The sequence below is a fragment of the Zea mays genome, chromosome 2 (genome assembly GCF_902167145.1).
Source record: "Zea mays cultivar B73 chromosome 2, Zm-B73-REFERENCE-NAM-5.0, whole genome shotgun sequence".
In the NCBI taxonomy this organism is placed as follows: Eukaryota; Viridiplantae; Streptophyta; class Magnoliopsida; order Poales; family Poaceae; genus Zea; species Zea mays.
The window spans coordinates 33,972,111-33,982,473 of NC_050097.1; the positions used below are offsets into that span (position 1 = coordinate 33,972,111).

Genomic DNA, 10,363 nt, shown 5'->3' on the forward strand with positions numbered 1-10,363 from the left:
AAGGTTTGAAGGAGATCCTTGTAAGGAAACCTTTGCTGTTTAAAATTGAATATGAATGAGTTTTCTTTCAGGATCCCCTCTAAATTCATGGTCGTCACCAAACCAGCCCTTAATGTTTCCTACTTGATGGGTCATTTACATCTGCCTTTGAGTACTCATCAACTACTGCTTTGTGTGCAGCTTGAAGTGGGTATTATGTAACGAACTTGCCGAGATATCTTATCTCATTGCTGCCATTTCAGCTTCCTGGCAAAGGCCTTCGAGACCAACACAAGTGAACAACTCGGAATACTCCACAATCTTCCAAAGATATACATCCTCTCCAATTTCATTCTGTGTATGGTGACCTTCCACGCCTGGCGGCGGTGCATACAACACCTGCAGATCAATGGGAAATTATAGTCAGTGCCTACATGTTCATGTCTCAATGGTAGAAGCATTGAAAGATCTTATCAAAACGTCCTGGACGCAGAAGAGCAGCATCAATTGCATTTGGGCGATTTGTAGCACCCAATAAGATAATTCACTGAAAAGGAAAAGAATGTCCTTCTAGTGAGCATACATGTAGACATGATCAGTAGAATCACACACAGAAAGCTATCAGTAGACTAAGATGATGTTTGAATACACTAGAGCTAATAGTTAGATGCTAAAATTAGTTGAAGACATTACACTCTAGCTAATAGTTTAACTATTAGCTACTTTTAGTAAATTAGCTAATAGTTAGTTAGCTATTTGTTAGCTAGCTAATTTTACTAGTAATTTTTTAGCCAACTAATTATTAGTTCTAGACTTCTAGTGCATTCAAATACCTCCTAACAGTGCCATAGCCAGTTCTAAACCACCCATTTCGGTCAATAAAGACGACAAAAGTATTTCTCCAAATGTGGCATTGCCACTAGAATTCCCACCAGGGCCAGTTCTGCAAGATCATACAGGTGCCAACATAAACTATCTGTAGTAAACTTCACACATGGTACTCTGAAGCTAAAAGTAGGAATGAAACCCGATTGGATATAGATGGATACCGGTGATCCTGCATTTCATCTATATCCCATATCTTTTTCTCGGATCTTAGAACTGGATACGTATTATTCGGATATTGATATCTATCTCATATACATGTCAGAAATCTGATTTTGAGTATTCGGATACCATCAGATATTAAAATTTTGGATTCAGATATGGACTATCCATATACGGTTTTGACCGTTTCAGCAGGGACGGGCCAGAACAAAATATGACTGAAGACATACTTATAATGATTAGCACCAAAATGTTAAAGTAAGAGCATCTAAATTGGTCTGAGCAGGAAACCTATAATGAAAATCTAGGCTCTACTATTTAGAACAGAGAAATAAGCGAGGGCATGGGCTCACTCAGATCTACCTAGGTCCGCCCTTGCTTTTCGAGACTAACATACTTCGAAAAATATCTATCACAATTTAATCCCTAGCTAAAAGTAAATATTTACAAGTGCAAAAATGAGTTCTATCTAAACTTATTCAACTGCCATAAAAAGAACACAAATTACCATTTTCAACAAGAATTTGCTTGCACGCACTGTTCAATTATCTACATTATGTGTACCATGTTGAACATCAGATTACCTTTATTATATTGTGCATCACATATCAGTGCATAGCTCTTGGGGGCAATGGCATCAGCCTCGTCGAACAACATAATGCTTGGAGAAGCAAGACAAGCTTTCTGAAATGTTCTACGCAACAGAGCTTCACCTTCTCCAACCTACTTGGAATATAAATCTGCATCACTGTTACAAGAATTTATGTGAAAACCTAGTGAGTCTTGAGGAGAGTATCTTTATCTGAAGGTGTTTTAGTCGCTTATTTTTTAAGTTTTGCCGACTTATGGATATTAGATATCGCTCCCTCTGGTATGTTTTATTTATCGCGTTTTAGTTAAAAAAAAACTAGCGTGCGACAAATATTCGAGAACGAAGGTAGTACCATATTAAGAGTATGTCTGTTTCATCTTTTTTGAGATTTTGTACTTCAATTTTTAAATCATTCAAAAGTGACAAAGATCCCGAAAGTTAAAAAGCGAAAGCTCACTAGGGTAAGATTTTAGGCTTTTGGTGCTTTTGGTTTATGGGAGTGGTTTAGTTTTTAGGATGTTGAAAAGATGAAGTACAACATCTCAAAATAACTCAACTGGTAAAAACCAGTAAATTATGTTAATATGTTTTAAATGCAGTGGAATATTGCTGGTTAGATGGGTACAAATGTGAAGCTAAGAACAAAGGTTCAAACACTTATTTGTGCACCGCGGGCTAAGGGAAAAGATGGCTAAGGGAAGCCTCCGCGGGGCTCGAAGATGCCTTTCTCCCCCAGACACCGGGGGAAGAAAAGGGTTACCGACCCACGCGGAGGCAGCCCCCCGGCTCGCCTCACCCTCCGCCCCAGCAAGGATGATGAAGATCCTTGAAGCTGAGGGCGGGGCAGAGGCCGCAGCCCGGTTCGCTTCTCCCCACCATCGAACTGGAGGTCACCGTCTTGGGTGACCACCGGTGAGGGGATGCGGCCGGGCTGCCTGATGAAAATCCTTGAAGCCGAACGATGGCTGAAAGGTACCAACTTCCTTGAAGTTGCGTTCCTCCAACGACAAGGCGGAAGGATTGCGGGCGTTCCCCATCCGGGGGCTCGGAAGGTGGAAAGACACGACGTATAAGGGAACGCGAAGACATGGTCGCCATTCAAGGGGGTCACCCTCCTTTTAAAGGCGACTCTCCCCACTTGCGTTCTCAGCCATCGCGGGCTGAGTCTTCTCCAACACGCTCCAAGGTCCTCCCCCTACGACACGGGGGCTGGGCCCCGCGCGTCATGCAAGCTTGTCCAGGGCAGAAGGAGCCAAACCGCCACGTGCAGGGCATGCAACTGCCCAGCGGTTACAAGCATTCCTCCACTTTCGCCCAGACCAGCGGGTGAAAGGGTGGACAGCCATGCAGTCGGCATGCAACCGCGCCAAGTGGGCGCGCCCCTTCGACTCCAACGCGCCCAACATGGAGGCCCAGGCCCACACGTCATGCAACCGGCGCGCCGGTTGCTACGTGCGAGCAACTGCACCGCCCGTCGCGCCACTACCGTGTCTCCTCGACTGTGGAACCAGTACCGCGACTCGAGGCAACCCTGCGTATGACCCGACAGTGCCAGCAAGGCGCATCGGTCACGGGCCGGTCAGCCGCGGGAGGAGGCGCGATGGTCGATGCAGCCACAAATGGGCCGGCAGTAATGGCGGTAGCAGGCAGGCGGAAGCAGCGGTCACGTCGTCAGCCAAGCTCACGTCCCCTCGTGGGACAGCGAGAGAACCCTCTCCCACGGCGTGAAGACGGCGCGCCCGTGTTCCATTCCTCGAACGGCTCGCGCACGCGCAACGGCTGCCCCGCGAACCCCTCGTCCCATCACATTAACTCCACGGCAGGACAGGCGGCACCTTTGGCAGGAGAAGCAAGCGACGTTTCGCCTTCGCCATAATGACCGCGTCAGAAAAGGTACGCCACGTCATTTCGATTTCGTGTCCTTTTCCTTTTCCTCTTTCTCTCTCTTACAACAGGGATCGGGAAAGGGGGATACCCCGAAAGGGATCCTTCTCCGCGAAGGAAACGGGCCCCGAGCCCCCCTACTGATCAGAGGTTCGAAGGCTGGCCCCTCGGAAGGGTTCAACAGTCGCCTCAGAGCGCTCGGGCTCCACGACCACTACTGGTCAGAGGTTCGAGGGCCGGCCCCTCGGAAGGGTTCAACGGCCGCCTCAGGCCACTCGGGCTCCGTGCCCACTACTGATCAGGGGTTCGTAGGCTGGCCCACGAAGGGTTCACAGCCACCTCAGACACAGAGCGAGGGATGACCCCGGGTACGTTCGATACATAACCAAGGCTCGGGCTATGCTCTCGAGGTACCCTAGGACATTTCCGAGACCAGCGGGAACGATCTTGTAATGGAATCCCATCAGAGGGAGGCATCGAGCCCTCGGACCCCATCAAAAGGGGACCGGGTCCGGCAGATCACCCGCAGGTACTTTTGGAGCGCGCCTCCGGGCCTCTAGCCGACCCCTAACAAATGGGGCACGGATTACCCGTCAGCAGCTCACTGGAGACACCATGTTCGGCGCCCTCCAAGGGCAACATGGCGCTTTCCCCCCTCCTCCTTGAGGAAAGGCGACGTAGGGGCGTATGTAAAAAAGACGAGTCTGTCCTTAACCGTACCCTCGCCCTGTGCGGAGGCTCGGGGGCTGCTCTCGCAAACCCAGCTCCAGCCAATCCGTTGACAGCGTCAACATACCAGCCCGAGAACTTGGGACCCGACCGTGCACCCGGGCTACGGCCAGCTCGCATGAGGGAACAACCAGACCGGCCGAAGCGTTGCGAAATACATTAAGACCTCGAAGGAGTCAACCCACTCCTCCGAGGCCTCGGGGGCTACACCCGGCGGGTGCGCTCGCGCGCACCCACCGGAACAAAACGCAACCAAGAAAGGCTGGTCCCCTTGCAAAAAAGTGCGACAAAAGCCTCCAAGCGAGTATTAACACTCCCTTCGAGGCTCGGGGGCTACTGTCGGGGACCATAATTAGGGGTACCCTCAAGACTCCTAAATCTCAGCTGGTAACCCCCATCAGCACAAAGCTGCAAAGGCCTGATGGGTGCGATTAAGTCCAGGATCGGTCCATTCGAGGGACGCGATCACGCCTCGCCCGAGCCTAGCCTCGGGCAAGGGCAGCCGACCCCGGAGGATTTACGTCTCGCCCGAGGACCCCCTCCAGCAACGGACACACCTTCGGCTCGCCTGAGGCTCAGTCTTCACCAAGAAGCAACCTTGGCCAAGTCGCCGCGCCAACCGACCGAATCGCAGGGGCATTTAATGCAAAGGTGGCCTGACACCTTTATCCTGACGCGCGCCCTCCAGTCGACAGAGCTGAAGTGACCGTAGTCACTTCGCCGCTCCACTGACCGGCCTGACAAGGGGACAGCGCCACCTGCGCCGCCCCAACTGCTGTGCCACTCGACAGAGTGAGGCTGTCAGCAACCCAGTCCGGCCTCAGGCGCCATAGGAAACTCCGCTTCGCCCGACCCCAGGGCTCGGACTCGGGCTCAGCCCCGGAAGACGACGAACTCCGCTTCGCCCGACCCCAGGGCTCGGACTCGGGCTCAGCCCCGGAAGATGACGAACTTCGCTTCGCCCGACCCCAGGGCTCGGACTCGGGCTCAGCCCCGGAAGACGACGAACTCCGCTTCGCCCGACCCCAGGGCTCGGACTCGGGCTCAGCTCCGGAAGACGACGAACTCCACTTCGCCCGACCCCAGGGCCCGGACTCGGGCTTAGCCCCGGAAGACGACGAACTCTGCTTCGCCTGACCCCAGGGCTCAGACTCGGGCTCAGCCCCGGAAGACGACGAACTCCGCTTCGCCCGACCCCAGGGCTCGGACTCGGGCTCAGCCCCGGAAGACGACGAACTCCGCTTCGCCCGACCCCAGGGCTTGGACTCAGCCCTGGCCTCAGCCGACGGTCTCCGCCTCGCCCGACCCAGGGGCTCGGACTCGACCTCGGCCTTGGAAGACAGACTCGACCTCGACCTCGGAGGAGCCTCCGCCTCGCCCAACTCAGGGCTCGGACCGACCACGTCACAGGAGGCGCCATCATTACCCTACCCCAAGCTGACTCAGGCTACGGGGGACAAGACTGGCGTCCCATCTGGCTCGCTCCGCTAAACAAGTGATGATGGCGCCCCGCATGCTCTATGACGATGGCGGCTCTCAGCCCCCTTACGAAAGCAAGAGGACGTCAGCAAGGACTTGACAGCCCCGACAGCTGTCCTTCCGTCAGGCTCCAGCGCTCCTCCGACGGCCACGACACCACATGAACTGGGTGCCAAAACCTCTCCGGCTGCCACGATGGCATGTACTTAGGGCGCTAGCTCTCCTCCGCTAGACACGTTAGCACACTGCTACACCCCCCATTGTACACCTGGATCTTCTCCTTACGCCTATAAAAGGGAGGTCCAGGGCCCTCTTATAGAGGGTTGGCCGCGCGGGGAAGGACGGGACGGCGCTCGCGCAAGGCCGCTCGCTCCCTCCCGCGTGGACGCTTGTAACCCCCTACTGCAAGCGCACCCGACCTGGGCGTGGGGCTAACACGAAGGCCGCGGGTTTCACCTCCCACGCCTGTCTCCCTCCGGCTACTTTCCCCCCTTCGCGTTCCGCCTCGCGCCGACCCATCTGGGCTGGGGCACGCGGCGACAATTTACTCGTCGGTCCAGGGACCCCCCGGGGTCGAAACGCCGACAAGTATAGACCCCTGAGATCACATGACTTGAGATAAGATAGAAATAACCGACTTTTAACCTCGAATCTATCACCATATATAAGGTAGGTTGGGGACCCCCTACGATTCATGTGATCACTCCTAGTAGATCCCATCTCTTAATCATCCCATTCCAATACCTCAAGCTAGCAGTGCATCATTGTAACCTCAAGATCCAAGCAATACCATCTCCACGACACATAGGACGTAGGTTTTATGTCTTCTGGTGGCTTGAACCTGTATAATTCTTGTGTCACGTCATGTTCCACGTGGTGCAGCAAGGCCATCCCGTGGTGCACCTCATGGTACATCCCGTGGTGCAGCACTGTCGATACCAAACTGTCACACCCGGGTTTCGGGGCACCAAGGCCCGGGCGCGAACATAATCACCAGGTGTGCTGGGACCAAGTCTCACACATATGATGAATCATGGCACAGGATCGAATGTCACATCTTTACTACATAACATGAGTTCTGTACAAAGTAAATAAATAATTACATTATAAGGAGACAACGGTCCAGCAACCCAAAGTTGACTAGGAGACGACGACCTAGACCTCTCATGAACTCGTCACAGCATCCTCCAAGCGCCTCATCCTATGGTACCTGTTCTTGACCTGTGGGGGTGTGAAACAACAAGAGTGAGCTCACATACGTTCATAGCTCAACAAGTTGTGGGGAATAATGTGCATGAACTCGCCAAAGGTGGGAGCTCACGTGAAGTGTAAGGCTTACCAATGATGATGGTTAGAGCTGAGCATTGCTTTTAAAGTTGGTCAAAATTTTATTAGCAATTACTAAGTATAAGTAAATACCAACCCAATTAAGAAGTAGAACAAAAGTAACAACATCACCTGTGATGCAATGCATATGACAATTTGAATTTAGTTCCATAAATTAATCATGTGAGGGTCGAGCTGCTCATGACCGTGAGCACGCCTGATATACCAGTTTTATACTCTGCAGAGGTTGCACATCTTTACCCACAAGTCATGTTACCCATCTGCCAAGGGATCGCGACTTCCCATACACCTCTACCGAGGAGGCGAGGCAGGGTAACACTACGAGGCCTTTACAAAGTTCCATTAGCTTCAAAAAAACCCGCTACAGTTTATAGGAAGCTCCAATGCAGGGATCCCTTGCCTGACCGCCATCGCAGCAAAATCAACCTAAGGACCTGCCTACACTGACCACTCCCCTACTGCCCTTGCCCCTTTCAGGTAAGGTAGTCATCCACTAGCTTTCCTAATTAATCAGCCAAGGGGTCCCATTCCTCCCTTGTGGTAGCACTGTTTTCCCGGGTGGTCGCTCCATGTTCCAATTAACATAATGATCTTATCATCAACAGTAATAATAAACAGATAATAAAAGTGTGATCATGAATAATGTATCTTCATACCCAAAACCACATAAAGCACTAGCAAGTACTACCTAAAAAGTTCAGTGGTAAACAAGGTATAAAGATAGGCAAACTAGGGTAACCTATTGAATCCCATCAAAATTAACTTATACAGATCATTATGATTAATTAGAACATGAGTGGGTAAAAAGAAGTGATAAAGGGCACAACTTGCCTAGGACTTGAGATTCCAGGTACCAACTTGCTCTTCAGATGACTCGTAACCTCACTACTCGTCGTAGCAATACAAACAAATAGTATATAGACAAAATTAACATCACACCAAATATAAGGAAAAACTGCATACGAATATTCTACGTGTCATAACAAGATCGTGGGCTCAAGATTCACTAAATTCGGAGTTACGGTTATACAGTTATGATTTTCGGAAGATTTACGTGATCACATATTAAACTATAGTATAAATTAGTTAATATGCATTATATGAGAAATTATGCTCAAAATAATTAATTGTACTTTAATCTAGATTATAACTTATTTAGAAATCATATTACAGTCAAATTACAACTATAGACGTGTTGACTTGACTAGATTGATTAATCCACTAACACAAGTTAAATAAATATCCAATTTATAAAAGTATGTGATTTGATAAAATAATGTTTGTCACTGTGTAGCATATTTTATTACAAATCTAACGTAATTTGAACGAGTCAAATCGGGGTTAAAATGAGAAAGTTATGGGTTAAGGAAGTTTAGAGTGTTTTAATGTGGTTTATATATCCAAATCCATCGCCAAAGACCCTTTTGAAATATCTAGGGACCTGTTTATAATTCCAGAAGTTAATTCCGCGGGCGCTACTATAAAAGAAGGGCGGCAGGTTGGTTCTGTAATTACTCGAGGTCATTTTTAGAAATTAGCTCGGCTGAAGGGGTAAGATAGATTCTGAGCCGTTCAGATTAGGTCTGACAGTCAGGATTTGAAGCGCAAAGTGATACACGGGATCTAATCTACACCGTCCAATCCCACTACACGTCTCGGATCCCACCCCGAAGGGGTATCTTCCCATTTAAATCTGGAGCGTTTATCTTTATTTGGACGGCCCCTGCTCATCTTCAACCTCACGCCTACCTATCGTTCCTTCTCTCTATAAGTAGGCCATGTCAGCCATGCTTCTGTCTCCTGCCTAGCCAGCAAGCCCGACGTTCATAGCCATCCAATGGCAGCGCGTGCATCGATGACCTCGCATGGCGATCCGGTGACCAACCTCTAGCGTATTTAGCCGCTGAGCATGCATGTACAAAAACATAGAAAAGAAATGCACCGGGGATCAGGACGGCAGTCGGGATGATGGCTATCGGCGATGCTTTGACAAGAACGCCCAGTACCGCGCACGCGAGCGCCAAACCACCGGCTAGCCCAGGCAGCGGCTCTCTCTCTTGCTCTGTTGTGCTACCTCCCTCCCCTGGTTCTTCTTTCACGGTGGCCCTTGGTTCCCCAACCCCAGCCCGAGGCCATATCTATACTACTCTATTAAGAGAGTAGTGTCAGCGTCCACACCAAATGTGCCCCCGCCTTCCCCCACCTCACGTTGCCCTCGCTCTTGTGGCCCCGTCTGCCTCGCCACCAACCCAGCTCATCTCGCCGTGCATGCCTCTCCCCCATTCCGTTTTCGCTCACTGCCCCTGTCTTCGGCACCCCCTCCCCCGTCTTCCTTGCCCTCGACCCCACCACGTGATGCCCACCCCCTGCCCCGAGCCCTCCCTCCCCAGTCCCCAGTCGTGCGCGATGGCCGAACAAGCGCCTCCCCCACGCGCAGTACCCACTGCGCCGGCACCTCCCTTGTAATCAGATTATGACTGGACTACGGATTGTATTTCTCATATGTTTATCTACATCTTGTGACAGTTGCTGGTGAATAATAGGACAACAAGCGCCAGTGAAATAGTAAGTACACATTTTCGTCCACCGACAGTAATGAAATGGCATGTAGTCAAAGCTCACGCACCAATAATTTTTTAGGTTGCTTCAGCACTTCATGACAATTGCAAAGCTGTTCTTGTTGGCGAAAGGACTTTTGGCAAGGTTTGAACCACCCAAAAGAGGATACTGTGACGTTTTCTTTCCCTGTGATCAATAGGGTTATATTATGCCCTTTTTGTGTCTGGTAACTCATGTCTAGGGTGATGTAGGGCTTAATCCAATCTGTATTTGAACTTCATGATGGTTCTGGTATTGTCGTCACAGTTGGCAAATACGTGACACCAAACCACAAGGATATCAATGGGAATGGAATAGAGCCGGATTACAATCGTCTTCCTGGTACTCTAAGAAAACGCCAGATTTCTTTTGTGGCAATTGAATTCTGCAATGTAATTCTCGTTTGCTGGTTTCCCTTTTGTGGCAGATTTCAATGAAGCCAGAGATTACCTTTCATGATGCGGAATTAAAGAATTAAGCTGACAGACGTTTGTGGCAAATTTCAATGAAGCATTATATTCTAAAGGTTCTCTCACGGTAAGAAGCTTTTATTTACGGTTGCATAGTTGGGTCTTACTGCTCTGCACACATTGGACTATCCAAGTAACAACAAAGAAATAAAGAGCAAGGCAGAAATTTTGTATGGTTTTACCCCTGCTTCTGAGTCCTTGCATGCCTTTTGGGTGGTTCAAATCTGTCTTTTGCATT

The 10,363-nt window shown here is 50.1% G+C and overlaps 1 long non-coding RNA gene and 1 pseudogene across 1 annotated transcript; one reads left to right on the forward strand and one right to left on the reverse strand.

Moving 5' to 3' along the window:
- Positions 1-63: 63 nt before the first annotated feature.
- On the reverse strand, positions 64-6,625 carry LOC109944151 (cell division control protein 48 homolog B-like; annotated as a pseudogene).
- Positions 6,626-9,582: 2,957 nt separating this feature from the next.
- Positions 9,583-10,118, forward strand: LOC103646264 (uncharacterized). Its single transcript, XR_562105.2, has 4 exons — positions 9,583-9,622; positions 9,698-9,760; positions 9,868-9,997; positions 10,083-10,118. It is a non-coding gene; the product is annotated as an uncharacterized lncRNA (long non-coding RNA).
- Positions 10,119-10,363: the final 245 nt, after the last annotated feature.